General features: G+C 35.1%; 1 non-coding gene across 1 annotated transcript; it reads right to left on the reverse strand.

Moving 5' to 3' along the window:
• Positions 1-3,999: 3,999 nt before the first annotated feature.
• LOC128040806 (small nucleolar RNA R71) lies at positions 4,000-4,106 on the reverse strand. Its single transcript, XR_008195612.1, has one exon. It is a non-coding gene; the product is annotated as a small nucleolar RNA R71 (small nucleolar RNA).
• Positions 4,107-6,000: the final 1,894 nt, after the last annotated feature.

Below are 6,000 nucleotides of genomic sequence, written 5' to 3' on the forward strand. Positions count from 1 at the left end.
CCCATATAGTAGTTGCACCGACTGAGTTTGGTGTTCCCGCCCATGTTTACACTGTGAAGGAGCCATAGAGCCGCGAGACGACGGATGTGATTGCAGGTGCATTCATATTGCGATCCTTTTCTTTATTTTCGTTAGTAGATTCAGGTTCCACCTGTTTGTATATTGTGAGTGATTTGAATGGTGAGTTTGGGATTCTGGTAGAGATCATTAAGAAAGGTATGATTGTGACGAGCTCTTTAGGAGAGAGATTTCTAGTTGATCGGGTCTATCAGAGGTGTCTGTTGACAGTCCAGGGGTATGTTTTTCCCGTAGATTTGAAGTTGTCGTTTCGTGGGTTCGATGTGATTCTCGAAATGGATTGGCTAACTGAGCATAGGGTGAAGATAGATTTTGAGACAAAGCCACTGACTTTGAGGGTTGAGGATGGATTGGAAATTGTGGTTGTTGGGGAGAGACCTGAATTCCTCTCTAATGTGGTATCAGCAACCAAGGCTGAAAAGTTGTTGAGTAAAGGTTGTGAAGCTTACCTAGCCTATGTGCTTAATTTTAGAAGTAAAGATTTGAGGGTTTAGGATAACTGCATTATGAGGGAATTTCCTGATGTGTTTCCAATGGGGCTACTCGATTTGCCGCTAGATTGGGAAGATGAGTTCAGTATTGAGGTGTATCTTAGTACCACACCAGTGTCCATCGCACCTTATCAAATGGCACCGAAAGAACTCAAAGAGCTGAACATCAAGTTGTAAGGGTTGTTGGATCGAGGGTTTATTCGACTGAGCATATCACCTTGGGGTGCATCGGTGTTGTTTGGAAAGAAGAAAGATGGTACCTTAAGGCTGTGTATTGATTCTCGACAATTGAACAAGTTAACCATAAAGAACAAGTATCTGTTGCTTCAAATTGATGAACTAATTGATTAGTTCAGGGGAAAGATAGTGTTTTTAAAGACTGATTTGAGGTCCGGGTATTATCAGCTCCAGGTTAAAGAGGATGATATACTGAAGACTACGTTCAGGATTCGGTATGGGAATTACATGTTTCCGGTTATGCCGTTTGGGTTAATTAATGCACTTGCAACATTTATGGACCTGAGGAACTGAGTTTTTCACTCATATCTGGATTAGTTTGTAGTTGTCTTTGTAGATGACATTCTCATGTATTCCTGAACCGAGGATGACCATAATGCATATCTATGGATTGTTCTTCAAATTCTGCGTGAGTAGCAGCTGAATGTGAAACTAAGTAAGTGTGAATTTTGGCTTCAAGAGGTGGCTTTTCTTAGTCATGTGGTATCTTCTAAAAGGAGTCGTGTTCACCCAAAGAAGGTTAAGGCTATTCTAGAGTAGAAGCAGCAGAAGAGTGTTACTGAGGTTTGAAGTGTTTTGGGGTTAGCTGGTTATTGCCGTAGATTCGTTGAGGGTTTTTCCATCATTTGAAAATTCTTATTATCGAGCATAATTACACTAGACTCATAATTGTGGGGGAAATGTATTCTAAATACATTTTTCAATGGTAATTTCAAGCACTTCCGCTTTTTAATTTGTGCATTACTCGGGACTAGTAATGAATTAAGCTTGGGGGTGTGGAAACACAAAAATATAGACTTTTTCAGCACCTTTTGAGCTCTAATTCATGCAGTTTCGTAGTAAATCTTGTCAAAATTCACACTTTAATTATAAAATAATTAATTTTCACTTAAATTATTAATATATTGAATTTTAATTATTTTTATAATAAATTTTCATAAATTTGGTTTAGTTTCAACAGTTTTGCACAAAAGGTGAAAATTGTCTCAGTAAACACCTTGAAAGGCTTGAACCGTTAGGGAATTTTTGCATCAACTAAACCAAGGGAAAGATTAAATATTTTTCCAGCCAAGGTCAATCCAAATGATGATCATTTTAACTACTTTATATTTAATTTTTATCCAAGTTAAATTGGGTTAAAATTTAATATAAAGCTTGAAGGAGAAAGTGGTCCAGTGTGCTAAGCATTGAAGACTGATCCAATAAAAAAATTTGCAGCCCAAAACCAACCCAATAAGTTGACCAATCATCTTATTTATCTGATTAAATTAATTACAAAACAACCCTCAAGTTTCCTTAAAATCCTATTCAAACCCCTCCACTTTTGTGCCTTTGAAGATTTTCCCCAAGCTAAATTTAGCAAAGTTTGAAATATTCAAAATTTGCTCCATGTGTGGCTTGCCAAGGGAAGTGTGTGCCTGATAATTATTTACTATTTTTAGTAACCACTCCCACCTATAAATACCCCCTTCACCTATTCATTCAGCACACTATTCATTTCCCACACATCTTTCTCTTTCGCTTGCTTTTCTCTCTTCCATTCTCTTCTTTTTTTTTTCTCTTTTTCTTGTTCATTCCCTTGTCGATTCCCCTCTTTGAAAAGATCTTCCTTCCAGCTTTTAATAGCATCATCCAATTGTTCATGGAGGCCTCAGATCAACAGAAAGAGCAAAGAAGAAGAGGAGCGCACTAGTCTGGCTTCAGAGAAATACTAGATTTGCTTCCTAGTTCCCTTCTCTTTAATATTCTTGTTTATGTTGTGATTATGAATATGAATAATTTTTTGTTTTTGTTCTTGTTCTAATTAAGGTGTCTTAAATTAATTTATGTTAGTTTGATTGTATTCTGTCCACTTGAATTATTAAAATCATGTTTATGTTGTTATAGGCCTTGGCGAGTTGTTCAATTAAATAAAACCATGCTTATGTTATACTTGCATTTTAAAATGTAAGGTAACGAATGAATTAATTATTAAACGTATTGAAACTATAATTAATTGAAACAATATTTAATTGGTACATATTTAATCTTTTAAGGTAGTTGAAGGTTAAATTAGCGATGGTATTAAACGGTACATTAGCCTTGCATAACTTGCAAGATTATAGTGATTAAACTATTTTAATATAGAAATATATTGTTATCTCACTTAATCTTTTATGTGCTTATGAATATTGATTAATTTTTGAATTGGCATTGAAAAATGTTCAAGAGATTAGTTAATTTAATAAGTGCGTATGAGCGAGAGTTAGCAAATTACCAAGTTGCCATGAAATTATTCGTAACAACATGAACATGAGTTTAGTAATTCTAAGTTAAAGAATATAATTGAGCTAACACAATTATTTCATCTTGATTAAGACCATATTTTGAAATCGTGCTTTGGAATTTTTACTTTTATTTCTATTAATTAGTTAATTTTAGTTTTAAAATCACTTTTTCAAAACAAAATATTTTCCCATCACCAAACTGCTTGATTTACTTTTCATAAATATTTTTCTTTCACAATCCCTGTGGGTCTGATAACTCAACATTTACTTGGCACTTTATTACTTGCTGCGATTGTGAACACTTGTACATTTCCGTCATTCCAAGTTTTTGGCGCCGTTGCCGAGGAATGTTTTAAAATACATTATTTTTGAAATTGTTAATTTTGCATTTTTGTTTACTTTTTTCTGTTAAATTTTAATTCCATTTTTTTGTATTTGTTTTAAGTGTTTATAAGTATTGATAAAATTATTAACTTACTCCCCATAGACCTTGAAATTGAAAGGACTTTAGTCAAAGGAGAAGACAAACGAACCAAAGACGGACCAAAGAGATGAATTTCGAAAATCAAAACCAAATTCCAGGAGGAACATTTGGTTATAATACTCACAATCCAATCATTTTTGTTGATGACAGAAACTGTGCCATTCAAAAAAATGTCATTCCTCTATTCAGCAAGCTCAATCTGAGTTTTAGGAGACCCAAAAATGAGGCACAACAATTCGAGCTGAATCCGATCATGTTCCAAATGTTGCAAAATATGGGTCAATTTTGTGGGATTCCTACTGAAGATCCACATCTTCATCTTCGGCTATTAATGGAAGTGAGTGACTCATTTCCATATTCCCTACCGTCCAGTTCCATAACTACATGACAAGAGCTTGTTGAATGTTTCTTAATGAAATATTTTCCTCCATCTTTGACCGCCAAGATTCGAAATGAAATCACTTCATTTCAGCAACTTGATGAAGAATCTTTATACGAGGCATGGGAACGATTCAAGGAGTTATTACGAAAGTGCCTTCATCATGGCATTCCTTCTACGTTCAAATGGAGACTTTCTATATTGGTCTCAATATTCATACTAGAACGATGGTGGATGGTTTGGAAAATAGAGCCATTCTTTCTAAGCCTTATAACGATGCTTACGAGATTACTGAAAGAATTGCAAGTAATAACTATCACTGGCCAACCAACTGAGTAGCCTCAGAAAGACGAGTAGTAGCAGTACATGAAGCGAACACAGTTGTTTCTTTCGCAGCCCAGGTTTCCTCTATGTCTTCTATGCTTAAGAACATAACTACTAATGGTTTTAATGGTAATTTGTTAGGTCAGTAGCTGAACCAGTTCGAGAATATTTCTTGTGAATACTGTGGAGATGGCCATTTCTTTGAAAATTTCCCATCGAATGAAGAGTCAAATTATTACATGGGAAATTAGAATTGGAATGGTCCGAAATCAAATTTTAACAACTCTTCATCGCAGAATCATCCAATTTCTCCATGGAGTAATCAATGGGTTGACCATAGCAACTCTATTATTCCATTTTGACCAAATTATCCGTCAGAATATTCTCAACAAGTGCAACAGCCCCCACCAATTGAACCTTCAAGTGATCTTGAGAATCTGGTGAAGGCATACATAGCGAAGAATGATACCACTTAAAGAAATTTAGAGAATCAAATGGGTCAGCTAACCAATGAACTTCGAAAGAAACCTCAAAGAGCTTTGCCTAGTGATGCTAAAGAATACAAGAATTTCAGGTAAAGAACATTACAAAGTGGTCACTTTGCCAAGTGGAAAAATATTGGAGCCCAAGGTGGTTGAGGTTTAAGATGAGGCTATTGTAGCTTAAGATAAAGGGGAATTTCAACCGAGTGTTGAAACTCTTGTTTCATAGAAGTCAGATTTGCTGATCTTAATGAGTTAAACTCTAAACCAGTTAGTTCTGGTTATCTAGCACCCTTGCCGAATGTAGAAAAATTTCCACAGAAGAGTTGTTTAGTTAAAGCTAAGATTCCACCACTACCATATCCTTAGCGGTTCTAGAAGCAGCAAAAAGATACTCGATTGAAAGAAATCTTTGATGATGAGGTGACTTTTAATGAGTTCTATGTTGCTAAATCCCTAGATACAGTTGAAGACTGGTCTGCTATTTCCAAGATGGAATCGCTGGCTTCTACAGAATTGGAGCTCAATTCTTTAGACGATCTGTTAGAATATATTGTACTGGCAGATTCACTAAGTGATGATGAAGACAAGTAATGTTTGGCTTTGTTAGAATCTAATTAAAAAGAATTCACTCAAGAAGTTCCACTCAAATCATTAGAGTTACCATCTCAGGAGTATACGCAACCAAAGTTGTTGATTGAAAAGCCAGCTGAATTGGAACTGAAGATTTTGTCTCCTCATTTGAAATATGACTATATGGGTCTGTCTTCGACTTTACCTATCATTATTTCAATTGAGTTCACCAAATACTAAGAAGAAGAGGCACTTGTGGTTTGGAAAGGCAAAACAAGAGTACTGGATGAATTATTTCATATATTCGAGTCACGGGTTAGAAGATTTGTAGGAATTACAGAAAGTTAAACAAGACCACCAGGAAAGATTATTCTGGGTTTTCTTTCCCTAATAAGATGTTGGACAGATTTGATGGGAAAGAATATGATTACTTCCTAGATGGTTATGATTGGTATGAAAAATGGCCATTTGACACCATCATGGTCAATAACAATCCTAAATAAAATGGAGGGAGTTCTCTTCACTTTCTCTCGTTATTTTATATTTTTAGTTTTTTCTTATTTGAATAAAATGCTAGACTTAGATAAAACTTTCTTTGGGTCATTATATTAATTAAAGTTCTGTCTAGGAGATTGGAACTTAAGCGGGACCATTTATGACCCTTCCAATCTTTCTTGGGAGTTTA

This window comes from Gossypium raimondii, chromosome 4 (genome assembly GCF_025698545.1).
Source record: "Gossypium raimondii isolate GPD5lz chromosome 4, ASM2569854v1, whole genome shotgun sequence".
NCBI lineage: Eukaryota > Viridiplantae > Streptophyta > Magnoliopsida > Malvales > Malvaceae > Gossypium > Gossypium raimondii.